The sequence below is a fragment of the Vicia villosa genome, linkage group LG1 (genome assembly GCF_029867415.1).
Source record: "Vicia villosa cultivar HV-30 ecotype Madison, WI linkage group LG1, Vvil1.0, whole genome shotgun sequence".
NCBI classification, from domain to species: Eukaryota; Viridiplantae; Streptophyta; class Magnoliopsida; order Fabales; family Fabaceae; genus Vicia; species Vicia villosa.
The window spans coordinates 71,644,871-71,662,010 of record NC_081180.1 but is presented as its reverse complement, the minus strand read 5'-3'; the positions used below and the strand labels follow the sequence as shown (position 1 = coordinate 71,662,010).

Sequence of the window (17,140 nt, the reverse complement as noted above, 5' to 3'; positions counted from 1 at the left end):
ATCCTACCTTAAACCTTTCTCTATGATCCAATATTTTAACTTGTCATTTGATCTCCTAACCTCCATGATTTCTCTAGTGAACCTATAGATGTACTCCGCCGAGGTCTCCTTTTTTCTATGCAGAATGTCGTTAAGCACAACCATTGCCTTTGGTTGATAATTTCAGTAGGTGAACTCTCCACATAATGTCCTCCAAAAGGTGATGGACTTTCCCTAAAAAACTTTGAATTAGGTCATGGCAGACCCATTCGGGGGGAGAACAAGGTCTCCTTGGTTGTTTTAAGGCCCTTGAAGGTTGAGAATCAGCGTCGCCAAGCGTATTCACCGGAACTAATTTGTGTTGGCTGTGATTCAAGACTTTAATATGCATGACAATTTCGACATCGATCTTTTCCTATATCTCTTATATACAAATAATCCACGAGTTTTGTTGTTGCAATAGGTTGAAGATATTCAACATGTGATTGTTTGTTCTAGGAGCACCGGAAGAGGCCTGAGAATGTTGGAAGAAGTGTCTTGGAGGAAGAATTGAAACATGAAGTGGAAGAGTTAAGGCATGTGGCAGAGGTTAAAATGTATAGTCAAAGAAACTGGCGGTGGAAGAAGTTGCGCTTGTGTTGGAGGAAATTGAACTTGCAATGGAAGAAGGTGAAATTCTTAAAGCAATTGATTATGATCAACAATTGTAGTTTGGAATGAAGGTTGAGAAATTGGTGATTGGTGCAGATGATTTGTTATCAAAGACTGTGGATCTTGTTGGATAGGAATATCGTCGCTAAGTGAAGAATTATTATATTGTCATCTTGAAGAACCTGAACAGATTATTCATGAGTGGTTGCATTTATGGCTTTTAGCCATGAGCAGGGGCGAATCTACCGTAAGGCCAGGGTAGGCCTATGCCCGGGCTCCACCCGGCCCAATTTTTTTAAGTTATATTATAATTATTAAAATTAAGTAAAAAGAATTAAAAAGAAAAAAAAGGAAAGGATAAGGAACACAAACGCAGCAAGAGGAGAAGAAAAGAATTGCATCCCTTCGCTCCGTCGTACGTTAAAAATAACATTGTCTTTGAGAAATAGCTTTATTGTGTTGTCAAATTAGTCTTCTTACTGTGTTGGAGAAGAATCGCATCCCTCCGGCGTATTGGAGAAATAACTCTGTCTTCTTATTGTGTTTTCTACTAACCTAAATAGCCTTTCATTATAAATTGATTTATAAAATAGCTTTTTTTTCTTCTTACTGTGTTGTCAAATTATGTGCTGTTAAATAAGTTGTTTGTAGATATTTGATTTTGAATATCATTTTATGTATAATAGTGGGTGTGGGTCCATTATCAACCGAATGGTTTAATTTTCAATATCACTTTCATGTACTCTAGTGGGTCCTTTATCAAGTGAATTGTTTTGACTTTCATTGCTTTTTCCCGTGACAGTGTCAAACTTAGGTGTTTGAATATCAGTTTCAGGGACTGTAGGTGGTCCATTTATAGATTTTGTTGTAATTTAGGTTATTAATAAATTAGTTTTCATTATAAATTGGTTTATAGATTTTGTTGTTATTTAGGCTATTAATAAATTAATTTTCTTTGTTTATATGTTTTCATTATAGGTTAAATTATTTATAAATTTATTAACTATTTTATCTTTTGTTTAGAGATGAGGAGATTTTTGGTTGATAGAGAAAATATTGAGAATGTAAATGTTGTGCAACCGGAAGCCGAATTAGAACCACCGCTTAATAATATGGTTAATGAGTTTAATCCAAATGAGATTGTGCGTTTATCCAGGTTGTAGGAAACAAATTAGTGAGTATGCTCCAGATATTTAAGACCAAGTGAGGAGGGCATATATATTGAAGGGTCCAATGCAACCAGATTTGTCAAGCTTTCCTCGTACTCAATTTGGAAGTGTTAAAAGAGCATTTAGTAATTCATGGTATAAGAATTATACATGGTTAGAATATAGTAAGATAAAGGATGCAACTTATTGTTTTTATTATTTTCTATTTAAGCAACCCGGGAGGGCCGAACACTTTGGTTTTGAAGTCTTCACTAAAAGCGGATATAGAGATTGGAAGCATGCATCTCAAGGCTTGAAAGGTCATGTTGGTAGTCATAATAGTTTGCACAACTCATGTGTCAAGCACTACGACGATTATAATAATCAAAGACAAAGTGTGACAAGTAAGCTTGCTAAAGCAACCATGGAATCAGAAGAATTGTATAAGATTCGTTTGACTTGTTCTTTAGATTGTTCAAGATATCTCATAGCACAAGGCATAGCTTTCCATGGCCACGATGAATCCTCTACTTCACTAAATAAGGGAAATTTTAGAGAGATGGTAGATTGGGTAAAATCTCATAATGAACAAGTGAGGGATGCTTTTGACTGTGGTGGAAAAAATTGTACAATGACTTGCAGAGACATTCAAAAGGAGCTTGCAATATGTTGTGCACATGAAGTTACCAAGGTGATAATGGAAGAGCTTGGTGATAGACAATTCTCTGTGCTTATTGACGAGTCACGTGATATATCCGTCAAAGAGCAAATGGCGGTGATGTTGAGGTTAGTAGTTAAATTTTCCAATTTTCCTTACCTATTATTCTCTATGCCGCCTAGTAAACTGGTAAATTTGTTTTAGGTTTGTGAATGACAAAGGGAATATTGAGGAACGATTTATTGCTCTACATCATGTCACAGATACTTCATCTAAGTCATTAAAGAATGCTCTTTATGGCATTCTTGATAAGTACATGTTATCTATTTCAAGGATACAAGGGCAAGGATATGATGGAGCTTCAAATATGAGAGGTGAATTTAATGGTTTGCAAAGAAAAATTCTACATGAAAATCCTTATGCTTTCTATATCCATTGTTATGCTCACCGTTTGCAATTGGTTGTTGTGTCTGTTACTAGCAGTTGCTCATATATTCATGATTTCTTTGAGTACATCGCCTTGATTTTGAATACAACAAGTGCATCTTGTAAAAGGTGGGATGCTTTGACAGAGGCACAATACCAAGATATTTTAAATAAACTTGAGAGTTGTGAGATATCTAGAGGAAGGGGCTTGCACAAATCATCTAGTCTCACTAGACCCGGGGATACTAGACGGGGTTTGCATCATACTACATTGCTTCGTTTGGATCAAATGCGGTCCTCCGTGTTAAAGGTGCTTAGTATGGTTGATGAAGATGGACGTGGACCATCTCAAGCAGCAGGTTTGATAGAAAAAATGGAGAGCTTTAAATTTGCTTTTATTTTGAGGTTAATGTTAAATTTGTTTGGTATCACAAACGAGCTTTCAATTGTATTGCAAAGAAAATATCTTAATATTGTGAATGCCATGGAATTAGTTGATGTTGTCAAAGCTCGGTTGGGCACAATGAGAGAGAGTGGTTGAGATAATTTTTTTTCCGATGTCCAAGGATTTTGTGTTGCTTAAAGTATTCTGGTACCAAATATGGATGATGAAATATTGGTTTGGGGTTGTTCAAGAGCAGAAGGGAGGACTATCACTAATCTTCATCATTACCGTGCAGATATTTTTTATGTTGCTATTGATAAAATATGTGTGGAGATAGATCACCGCTTTAGTGAAGGAAGTAACATTATACTTGATTGCTTTTAATGTCTTGACCCCAAGAACTCTTTCTCCAAGTTTGATGTTGATAAGCTTGCTCGTCTTGCTGATATTTATCATACAGACTTTTCTGATGATGACCGAGGAACAATTAGGGATCAACTTGAAACTTCTGTGCTTCAAGTAAGAAGAAATGCTTCATTTTTCACTTGTGAATATGTTCAAAGTTTGGCTATGAAGATGGTTTAAATTGAGAAACATTTGATATTTCCATTGGTTTATAAACTTATTGAGATAGATTTGATATTGTCGGTGTCGACAGCATCCGTTGAAAGAGCTTTTTCAGCAATGAAGATTATCAAGTCTAAATTGCGCAATAAGATCAACGATGTGTGGTTCAATGACATGATGGTATGTTACACCGAGCGAGAGATATTCAAGTCACTTGATGATGTTGATATTATTCGAACATTCACTGCAAAGAAGTCTCAGAAAGGACATTTGCCTCATAATTTTATTTAACCCGCTATTGTAAGATCATGTTTATCTCTTTTATTTTAAACTATATTTGTGTTGACCAATTGACGAGTCTCTTTTATTTTGATTGATGAGTATTTATATATTATATATAATATAAATTTGCGGTATTTAAATTTTTTTCCCAGGCTTTATAATTTTTCTGGCTCCGCCACTGGCCATGAATTAAATTTGAAATGGTCATTGATGAAATATCATAAAGCAATTACAAATGCTTGAAGTTGTAACAAAAAAAATGATTGTGATGGTGGAAATGAGGAAATTCAAGAGAATTAGAAGTTGATTCACACAAATGGTGCATTGGAAGAGAAAATGGTTGATAAGTTGAGAGAGACTGTCATAAGGATATTTTTAATGGGGGTGGAGATGATTCTCTAGTGATAGGAGATGGTAATTTTAAAAATGTCAGCACTCTGACACTTAAGTCAATATGAGACTAAGGTGAAACTTTGCAAGTAATAGTTGAATCGTACCTGAGTGTGACTCAAAATCACAATTATATAAGAGAGCATGTTGTAACTGTCTCCTGGTTGTCCAACATGGTGCGGGGATGGATATAGGATAAAAATCAATGGCAATAGATTTATGCTCCTATGTAACGCAATGTGATGTAGGTCCACCCATATGGCGTTGTGGCGACTTTATGAAAAAAATTGAGCCTATGTGGATTGAGTAGATTCTTATAGACTATTGATAAGACCGAAACAACAAGATTAACATATACATGTAAAAGAACATGTTCCATTTTTAAGTTGATAGCAGACGTTTTCTACTTGTTTATGGATACCCATATGCATTTATACTATTCTAGGTGGCTTTTTCTAAAATCATTATTAAATTGGACTATTTGAAAGTTTTCCTTGTAGAAAAATAAAAGAACTTCATCCCCTATATAGTTCTGGAAAAAATCTTTCTAATGTTCACTTATGTTTAAGTAAATACACATATTTTCCTATCTCTTCTCATTTCCATTTCTGCAAAAGGGGAAAATAGAGAATCTGAAGAGAGGATACATATCTACAATTACAGAGCAATTTATCCTCATTTTAAAATCATATCATAACTTATATCCATTGCGTTGACGCTTATCAAGTGTCTACTCCACTACATTACACTTATTTGAAGCTCTTCTCCATTGCATTGGTAAGTTGCTTGTTCTTTTTTCCTTTTTTGATTTCAAATGCATGCATTAGCTAAATATACTATAGGTATGATAGTTTAATATTAAATGAAATAGTAATGTTTGTTGTGGTTATCACGAACTACCTTACATTGTTTTTTTAGCACTATAGTTTATAGGGTTCACATGCTTTGCTTTGTGTTCTCTGGTTCTAGTTCGAATGCAGTTCAAATTGTACAATTAAGACTCTTAATATGGAGATTGGAATCTGGAATATTATGTTATTTGATTTTTGGTTTGGCATCTTATTTTTATTTCATGTTATGACATGTCTCTGTTGTGCTTATTTGATTGCAAAAAAAATGTTGAACATTCATAAAAGATTGGGACATGATAGATTGTCCCAACATGCTTTCGTTCGGAGGGAGAAATCTAGACCCTTGTGACCTGCTGTTAGAGAGACTTCTTTTGCTAGTAAAGGACTGTCTTCACGGGTTCACGAGTCTTTGATATCTGTAGCAACCTGCCCTAAAAATTAAATTATTAGAGTCGCCACCTATTCTACCAAGGCGAATAGGAAACCTACGCAGTTAAGAGATTTAGGGTAAGATACTATATTCGGGTTAAGGGAAGGTGTTAGGCACCCTCAACCCTTTCCTATTGGCTTTGAATCTAAGGTGAAGGTTTATGGCTAAAATATTGAGTAGGGGAAAATTGAGATTTTAGGGAGGGGGACTCGCCTTGTTGCCAAGTGCCTACGTATCTCCTTAGGGAGAATCAGAGTCAACGTAGTTCGGGGAAGGGTTGTACGCCTTAGGATTAGAATTGAAGGTGTTTGAAATTGTTTGTGCTTTGAAAAGCGTTTTTGAATTGTCTAATTGATAAGGATGAAAATCCCTAGTCGAATATTGTGGTTTTGAAAGGTTTGAGAAGTGTTTTAGGACGTGGGCGTACAACCCTAATTTTAGTATGCACTATTAACCGCAATAATCGATTGATTTAATTATCATAGTTAACAGATTTGTAGTTGTATCGTTACCAATTTTAATCAATTGATTTGATTATTACTAATAACGAATAATAGTAATTTTTATAATTTTGATAATTAATTTGTATCGTTACCCCTCGTAATCGATTGAGTCGATTAAAAAGAATAATGAATTGAAGTGTGGAAAATAGAAAGGTTAATCATCGCGACTAATAAGATAGTCGAAACCATTTAACCGAATAGAAATTAATTGCATTTTAATTAAATAGTATTTTAATTAAAATTATTGTTGACCATAGCGATTGATCGATTTAATCGGCACGAACAACAAATTATCATTTTAATATTATTATCATGCACTAACTTATTTATAAAAATAATCATTAATACATAAATAAATATATTAAAAGAGATTAATTAAAACAAATAATTAATTAAAAATTATTTTAGTTTAATAGGATTAGGATTCAGTGTGGTTGCAATTAGGATTAGGCTCGAACCCACGACCTCTCCCTCACATATGCGTTCTTCAACCATCCCAACTAGACATTCATGCTGTTTAACAAACGCCTTTAATGGAATAAAATAACAACGCAAACACTATCCACAGGACGCGCGCGCGAATTCAAAAAGGACCAATACGATGGTGCCATACCATCATCTTCCTCACTTAACCTGCATTTTTCAGAAAGAATAGCTACGAAATAGCTATGGTTTTTCCGTAGCAAACCAAGACCTGCAAAAATAGCGATTTGTACATACACACATATAAATGGGGCGCGACCTATCAGACTTGTTCGTCTCTCCCACGCGAATTTAACCATGCCCTTGATTCGTCCTAATTTAAACCCTAAAGAAAACCCCCAATTATGAACCCTAAAGCTTGACTCGGCCTCCCATGGCCGATCCCGTTCAAGGCACACAAACTTCAAATAAATTAACCAGAAACAATCTCAGCACCAAGATAAACCATAATATGTGATCAAAACACTATGGGAACGCATACAACATGCTAATCGATTGAAAGTTCAGAATGACTTGCCTTGGCTAATTGGAGGATATTCTGGGGTTGTTGATGACGCGTGATGATCCCAACAGCTTCAGAATGATCCAAGGAATCTTTTGCAACCTTTAAATCTCTTTGTAATGGCCTAATTCTCCCAAACCGAATTTGAGTTTTGGATGAATTTTCTTGTTCTTGGCTATGCGTTTCTGACCCAATCTTCCAACCCCTAATCCTATGCCATGCCTTCACTACTTATAGAAGAGTGAATTAGGTTAAAAAAATAGCCCAAATGCTTCTTGAATCCAATCTTGCCATTTGAGAAAAATTGATTTTACTACTTGAATAGAAACTTTCTTTTTTTTGCCAAAATTTGCATCAACCTTTTCCAATCACATTAGCACGAAATTATATTGCCAATTTGCAATAAATATTGATTGGAATTGATCAATGTGAATCCTTTTACTCAATATTTGATCTTCTACTTTAATTAAATCATTTAAAATGAAATAAAAATCATATTAAATCATATAATAAGTAAAAATTTCGTGGCATGTGGTTTTGGGCATGCTAATGTCTTATGGACCAAGATTGCATCAAAAAAACATAGGCCCATTTGCAAAGTTTCTCAATTTGAACCTTCTTTTTTTCACATTTTGCCTCCAAAAATCACCCAACTTAGATCAATCATATCTCACTCAATTTTTAAGCTATGAGGGAGTTCTAAGACTTTTTGGAAGCCTCAAGAGGTCCTCTACAAGCCACTTTGGAACATATTTTACATTTGGAGCTTTTATCTTTATCATATCCCCTTTGACAAAAAACTGCTTTTGAAGGATGCCTGAAAATGACCTGTAATCTTTTGCACTGTATCTCTCAAATGAATCATTTCTAGCCCTGGCTTGTGAGAGACAAAGTTGTAGGAAATCCAATTTCCTTCAAAATAGGCTTTGAGTGGGGAATTTTTGGTGTTCCATGTGAAAGTTATGCCCGGTCAAAGTTGGGTTGACTTTCTCCTAAAAAACCCTAATTTGAACCTTTTTGTATTTGTTCATCTCTGAGTTTCTATTAGTGGAATCATGATCATTCTTTGATCAAATGATGGTTATACTTCACATACTAGATGTTGACCAAAATTGGGAGGCTTTGACTATGCTCTGATTATGGTTGACTTTTTAGGTCAAACCAGTTGACTATGGATCATCTGGACTTTTGAGTGAGTAATCTTTGGAACTGAACCTTGAACTTTGAATCATTGTAAATGGAATATGGAGGGCAAATTTTGGGGTATGACAATATCGTCTTCCCAGATTTACGTGTCTGCTACTACACTAGAAGCCCCTCCTACTCTAGAAGTTGTTTTTGCCCCCAGATGCCCCTAGAGGGTTTCCTAAGAGGCCCCTCAGACCTTTCATTGATTCCTCTCTATATAGACCAAACAGGTAGGCACATATGGGACAAAGAAGTAGTATAAATCTTTTAATTTCTCTTTTAAATAGTTGTGTTATAATACTTTTACTTTCTAATGATGTATTTATTTTTTGTAGTACCGTGATAGGCTAAAGTGGCTTAACCATTGTAGGAAGGTTCCAAGGTTGACACGGCCTAATGAGCCATGGTTCTAGGATATCATGCAACTATCTAGGTTGCAGGATTTATATAGGACTGGATGTGGTTATACTAACTGTGACTTATTGTATGTGTTTATGGAGAGATGGAACACAAATACGTTGTCATTTCATCTCCTGTTAGGTGATATTTTCATCACACTTGATGATGTCTCATGCTTACTTCATTTTCCCATCCACGGAAAATTATTAAACTTTAGGCACTGGAAATGATGGTAACTTATTTGGGAGCTAACTTGAGAAAAGCTCAGCAAGAGTTAGATAATACTAAAGGATGTAAGACTAGGTTTTCATTCTTGATGGTTATGTATGAACACCACTTGGGTGCACCCGCGGAGGCTGTTGGTGATGATGCAAGAATTGCATATTACAAAGTGTGTGCACATAGTTCATACCTCTTAGTTTAATTTGGTCGACACGTCCATTTTTATGGACAAAAGTGCGACCTATGTTGATGTTATCTACCTCAAATATTTTATTGACTTGGAGTGAATCCATGAGTATAACTAAGGGATTTATTGTTTGGTGTACCTCTACTCCAAATTAGCAGAGGGGTAGTTTATGGAAGACTCAAAATTTGGCTTGAAACAAGTGTTTTTCTATGGTATTTTTTGCACCTTTATTGATATTGACGTCATAATACCTATGTTACATTATTTTGTTACCAATATTTCATCTGAACCATTTTCATGCATGGATCCACCTGTATTTTCCACATCTCTCCGGATGGGAATATGTGGATGACTACTCTGAGGACTTGTTACTTGCATGCTAGATCATCCCTCTCAGAGGGAACTAGGTGATTGAGTTGTTATGAGTTGCTCGTGACCTCGTCATGGCATATGTTATTAGTTGGATGTTGTATGATGATTACTGTGAGACACGGGCCGTAAGAGTGATGGCATTGTACTCTGAATGGTAGGTCAGTGGGTCTCGACTTATGTTCCACCATATACCTGAGAGATTCTTGCGCTAGTTTGGATATATCTAGAGTATAATCAGAGACCCCATTGTTGTTGCTTCCGCCACTACCCTTCGTATGCATGTTGATGAGATTTTTGCACCATGCTTTGATCATCTAGTGTCATAGGATATATGTTATGTGCCAACACCTCGTCCATGGAGTATGGTATACCATTACATTTGATGGTTTTATAAAGTGTCACATCTTTTCATGACACCAAATACAAAGAGAGATTTCCCGAGGCCATCTCTTCGACAGATCTTTGAGGAAGAGCAGATGAGGGCGGACAATATTGTTTATGTGATACCTATATGTCACTGTATTGTGGAAGTTGAGAGATAAGATTGTTCGGTGAGTTTGTGGAAAGCATCCCTTAGATGTCCACACTACATGCCATCTCAATAGAGGCACGACATGCGTTGCAGTACCGACAATAAAGTAGGAACACATGCGCCAAATATACTCAGTAGTATGATTTTATTTTGTGTATTTTTTTCATTTTTGTGTTATGGTTTGTACTTAGATTGATTATGACATGATGACATTTTCGCATTTATGTACACACACTAGTTCTTCTATTTTGAGCTTATCGTTGAATAAAAATGTATATGGTTTATTGTGAGATTGATTTATAAATGAATTATAATTCAAGTTTATTAAAATAATGTCAAATTTCACATATCTTACTATCAATTTGTGAAAAAAATTATCAAAAGGTAAATCTTGATATTGGAATCTGAACTTATGATACACGGATTGGAATCCAACCCAATTTTTTGACAAAACATGGATGCCTCAATCATGAAGTGATTTTGTTGAATAATAAACACGTTTGAAGATTGAAATCCCGAGTATAGGAAAAGCATTTTGGATTTCAATAAGATGTGTGAACACTACATCACGTGTATTGAACAACACTCTAGTGGAGGTGGAGTAACACAACTCATCACTAGTACAAATATGGACCAAGCCATTTATTCAATCTAGCCCAACAAAAAACCACGACAGTAAAAAATCAGTCTTCTTCTTTGTTTTCACCTAAGCTCTATTCTACAGACTACAGAGAGATATGTACCGACTTCATTTCTCTCTCTCTCTCTCTCTCTCTAAAACACACACACACGCATCACTCTCTTCAAACCTCCCAACATTCCACATCCATCTATCCACCTCATATCTCATCATCTCCCCCACCACAACCAACTCCAATACCTTCCACTTCTCACCCACTGAAACCAATCCACCTCCCAACTATCCACATCCATAACCCTTATTGCCAGATCTCACCTCTTACCGCCACCTCGATCCCCAATATTCAATACTAACCCTCAATTCCATCAACTAACAAGACCACCACCACCAACAACAACAACTTCAAAATTCAACTTTATCCAAAACTAAACCAACCTAAACACTAAGCCCAACCTATAAAAATGGGCCAAGCCCATCACACTCTCCATATGCTTCTTCATATTCCTCATTCTCATCACCTACACAATTTCATCACTTTATTCTTATCACCACACTTCTGGTGAATACTACATCATTTTGGATTGTGGTAGCACTGGAACTTGTGTTTACATTTATAAGGCCGAAGTTCAAGTTCAACAAACAAAACTTAGTTCATTTCCTATTTCTGTAACTTCATTGCGAGGTTTGTAGAAAAAACGTAATTCGCAGAGTGATCGTGCTTAAAATCGAAAGGAAACTGAATCAGATTTTGATAAACTGGTTCATAATGTGAAAGACTCATGGATATGTATGAACACCACTTGAATGCACTTACGGAGGCTGATGGTGATGATGCAAGGGTCTCATACTACAGATCATATGCATTGAGTACATACCTCTTAGTTTTGGTCGACACGTCCATTTTTATGGACAAAAGTGCGACCTATGTTGATGTTATTTACCTAAAACATTTTATTGACTTGGAAGTTGGAGTGAATCCACGAGTATAATTGGGGAATTTCTTGTTTGATGTACCCCTACTCTAAATTAATTGAGGGTAGTATGTAAAAGACTCGAAAGTTGACTAGAAACAACTACATGTTTAAGGTTTCCTTACATCTTTATTGATATTAACGTCATAATACCTATGTTACGTTGTTATATTATTAATAGTTTATATGAACCATTTTTATGCATGGATCCACCAGTATTTTCCACGTCTCGTCGGCTGGAAATATATAGGTGACTACTCTGAGGTCTTGCCACGTGCGTGCTAGATTCTTCCTCTCAGAGAGAACCTAGTGGCCGAGCCATTCTGAATTGCTCTTTACCTCATTGTGGCAGATGATATTAGTTGGATGTCGTACGATGATTACCGTGAGACATACACCTAGGAGGTAATGGCATTGTACTATATATGGGTGGCTTGTGGGTTTCGACTTATGTACCCCCCATATACATGAGAGATTCTTGCGCTAGTTTGGATATATTTATGGTATACTCAAAGACCCCACTATTGTTGCTTTTGCCACTGTCCTCCGGAGAAATGTTGATGAGATCTTTCCATCATATTTTGAGCATTCAATGTTAGAGGATGTATATTGTGTGTCAGTACCTCGTCCATGGAGTACAATATACAACTACATGCAATGGTTTTATAGAGTGTCACATTATTTCATGACACCCAATACAAAGGGAGATTCCTCGAGGTTATCTCATCAGGAGATCTTGGAGGAAGAGTGGGCAGACCATGTCGTTTATGTGTTACCTGCATGTTACTGTATTGCGGAAATTGAGAGAGAGGACATTGTTAGGGACGATTTTGTGGAAGACATCCCTTAAATAGCCACATTACATGCCATCTCAGTAAAGGCACAACATGCATTACAGTATCGGCGACACAAAACACTACAATAAATAATGCTTTTTATGACGAAGCTTTCACCACGAACGATAAAAACCATGGGTACATGTGACCGGATTGCCTTGTTTTATTAAAGTAATAACAATAATAAATCAGTTACCTCGGGTTTAAATAAATCCGACATAAATATATGCTCAAGATTTGAGGTTCGATTCCCAACTCCTTTTATTTAATGTTTTATATGGAACCAAAAAGGCGCCTTTATTTTTTTTTAGATTTTACTAAGGGTATGTTACCTCGGTTTTTTATAAAATCGAGATAAACACTTCCTAATTTTTTTATTCTTTTTGCACCCAAAAAAGCGCCTTTATTTTTGGTAGATCTTACGTCTACTATGTTACCTCGGTTTTTTAGATTAACCGAGATAAATACTTTTTAACTTTTTAACTCCATAAGTGTATAACTAAATCAATTTTCGTGCCCTAACGAAAGAACACTAATTCTTCAGCTAACGAAACAAACACTTCTTCTCCAATGACTCATAGTGAATAAAAAAACTCTCTCATCGGTATGTTATTATTGTTCTTGCTGTTGTTGTTCTCCATTACTGTTTCTCTTGTTGTTTTTGTTGTTGAGAAGCATTCATTTGGGTTGTTTTAGGTTTTGGCTTTGGTGTTTTGGATGGTTAACGTACAAATTGTCTCAAGAATTAATGAATATGGGAAAGATAATTTACTGTAAGTTATAATTTTTATGTATGAAGTATTTACTTTATTTTTGTTTTGGCTTTATTCAAATTTAGTAGCATATAACCATAGGATGAAAGCTGATAGATTAGTGTGTATGACACCAAAGAATGAAACCACTGAATTAGTTGTAACCTTAAGCTGACAGATAAGAAATCATAGAATAAAACTTTCATTAAATAAAATTACAAAAAGGATATTTTTTTATTAATCTTATCTAAATTCTCTGGCTGAGAGAAAGTTTAACCAAGTATAATCTGCTTCATTATCATCATCAGAATCAATGATGACTGGTCTTTCATCTTTCTTCTTCTTGATCTCCTCTTCATGAGAGCTCTCCCGGGTCTCAAAGGTTCGGTAGCAAGGTCTCTTTCAACGACTTGGACTTCTACATCCATAACAGCTTCTGTTCTATCAACATTGGATGAAGTACTCAGTTTCTGTTTTGGTTTTTCCTCTTCTTTCATTTCTTTGGATAAAGTTTCAGCAAAAGTACTCATTTTGATTCTTCCTCTTCTCTGATTTCTCTGGATGAAGTTCTTTTGCTTTTATATTGATTCTTCTAATTCTTCCTCTTCTTTGATCTTTGAAAGTCTAAAAGCCAAAATATTTCACGCATGTCAAGTTTCCTTCTAATTATTGCTTCTTTAACTCACCATATTTTCTCTTATTGGAAGTTGGAAGGATCTTCTGGTAGACTATCTACCTTGAGCTGTTGAATGATTACATCTCTTTGTCTTTTCAATTTTCTTTTTCCCTTCTTTGATATTCCTTCCACTCCTTCTTATGCATAATTTGATGTAATGATGTGTACATTGTAGATTGTTTCGTTTCTAATGAATTTGTAAGATAATGGAATGGGTGCCTTTCTCATTGATCTAAATAGAATATATATACATCAACGTGTAACAATTGGTCAACTATATAATTATGATACAACATAATTATAGGAAACTAATTATAACTAATTACAATAAAATATTCTATTCTATCACACCCCCGCAGTCGAAGCGGGAGGTTCACGGACGCTTAGACTGGTCCGAAAATCATTAAAGAGAATGCGAGGAAGTCCTTTGGTGAAGATGTCTGCGATATGATGTCTTGAGGGAACATGAAGGACGCGCGCCTGACCACGAGCTACCTTTTCCCGAACAAAATGAATGTCCATCTCAATATTCTTAGTACGCTGATGCTGCACAGGATTACCAGATAGATAGATGGCACTAACATTGTCACAATACACCAAAGTAGCTTGAGGAATAGGAAAATGGAGTTCCAGGAGAAGATTGCGAATCCAACACGATTCGGAGACAACATTGGCAACCCCCCTGTATTCGACTTCAGCACTGGAATGGGAGAGAGTTGGCTGCCTTTTAGAAGACCAGGAAATAAGGTTGTCACCTAGAAAAACACAATAACCTGATGTAGAACGTCTGGTGTCATGACATCCACCCCAATCAGCGTCAGTGTAGGACATAAGCTTTGTAATGGGAGATGGGGATAAATGTAGTCCAAAATGCGCTTAAGAGCAAGCATGTGTTATGTGCGAGGGGCATGCATGTGAAGACAAACTTGCTGAACAATATATGATATGTCAGGTCGGGTGAAGGTGAGATACTGTAGGGCCCCTGCAAGACTTCGATATAAGGAGGGATCCTCGTAAGAAATGCCGGAGGAGGTGCTGAGTTTCTACTTGGTGTCAACAGGAGTGGTTGATGGTTTACAGGACGCCATGCCAGCACGGTCATTGATCTCTGAAGCATAAGTGCTTTGACTGAGAAATATGCCATCATGATGACGAGATACTGCAATACCCAAAAAGTAACTCAAAGGGCCTAAATCCTTCATTGCAAATTCAGATGCTAAGAGTGACATAATTGATTTGTAGAGAACCTGAGTGGAGGTGATGAGGATGATGTCGTCTACATATAGTAGAATGTAGGCCATGTCTAAACCTTGTCGATATATAAAGAAAGAGTGGTCAGTGTGCTATGGCAAAAACCAATGGTGGCGACATAGTCAGCAAAACGTTGGTACCATGCCCTAGGCGCTTGCTTGAGACCATACAATGACTTCTTCAACCGACATACATAATATGGATGACGGAGGTCGCGGAAACCCAATGGCTGATGCATGTAAACAGTCTCATGAAGATCACCGTGTAAAAAGGCATTATGGACATCCATTTGATGAATGGGCTAGGATTTTGAGAGAGCAATAGTAAGTACTCCTCGAATGGTAGCGGGTTTCACCACGAGGATAAAAGTCTCATCATAATCCACACCTGCGGCCTGTGACCTTCCATCACCTACAAGACGAGCCTTATAACGCTCAAAGGAGCCATCAAAATTTTTCTTATGTCTAAAAATCCACATACATCAAATAAGATTAGCATCACAAGGACGAGGAACTAAATCCCACGTCTTATTTCAAATAAGAGCATCAAATTCAGATTGCATTGCGGATTTCCAATTCGGGTCTGATAAGGCTAGTTTGGTGTTTTTAGGTATGGGAGAGATGGTTTGGTTAGAGTGAGAGATTGATAAGTTAAATATCGTGCGGGGCTTGACAATGCCTTTCATGCTTCGGGTGGTGATGGTTCATATAGGTGGAGGTGGATGTGGTAGAGTTGGTTGTGGTGATGGAGAGTTTATTGTAATGGGTGTGTTGATCGAAGAGGTAGGAGATGATGATTGTTGGTTTATTGAGGGTAGTGGATGGTCAATTGTGAGTATGGGTGTTGGTTGGTTATGTGCAACAGGTGGTGAAATTTGATTTTGCCACTGATGTATAAGGTAGGGGTGAAGGTCATCATCTAGGAATTTATAAGAGTGACGTGAAAGGGAGTGTAGCTTGGTGAAGGGAAATTGAGTTTCATCAAAGATAACATGCCTCGAAATTATTAATTTTCTATTAGAAAAATCAAAACACTTGTAACCTCTATGATTTGACGGATAACCCAAGAAGACACACGGAGTAGAGCAGGGTTGTAACTTATGGATGGTAGATGACGGGAACAATGGATAACATAGACAACCAAAGACTCAGAGACGTGTCTAGGTGGGATCACGGTGATACAGGAGTTGTGTTGGTGACTGATTATGAAGTGTTTTACAAGGAATAATATTTAACAGATAAGTTGCCATATGGAGAGCATGATGCCAAAACGAGGGGGAACAGAAGAATGAGCTAGCATAGTGCGTATCATATTATTAATGGTTCTTATTTTGCGTTCAACTTTCCCATTTTGTGAGGATGTGTGGGGACAAGAGAAACAAAAAACTAGACCATGATCACTGCAATATTTTTGAAAAAGCTCATTATTATATTCACCGCCATAGTCACATTGAAATGTTTTGACTTTTGGCAAAAATTGAGTTTGAATGAGTTGAGTAAGTGACTTGAACGTTTCAAACACATGAGATTTTCTGCTAATAGGAAAAGTCCACAAGAAGTTTGTAAAATCATCTAAGAATAAGACATAATATTTATGACCAACAGAACTTAAAATTGGAGATGTCCATAAATCACTATGTAAAATATCAAAAGGCATCAAAGTCGTAGTTTGAGAATCAAAAATTGGCAATTTAACCTGTTTGCCTAAAACACAATAGTCACAAACAACAGAAGAATTAAAAGGTTCACAACATATGAACTTATTTTTGCGAAGGGAATTCAAAACAGACACGCCAGGATGACCAAGAGGACTATGCCAAAGACTGGATGCGAGACCGGTAAAACTGGGAGGAGTGGTGA

The 17,140-nt window shown here is 36.4% G+C and overlaps 1 pseudogene; it reads left to right on the top strand.

Moving 5' to 3' along the window:
- The first annotated feature begins 1,655 nt into the window (after positions 1-1,655).
- LOC131645359 (uncharacterized) lies at positions 1,656-3,832 on the top strand (annotated as a pseudogene).
- The last annotated feature ends 13,308 nt before the right edge of the window (positions 3,833-17,140 follow it).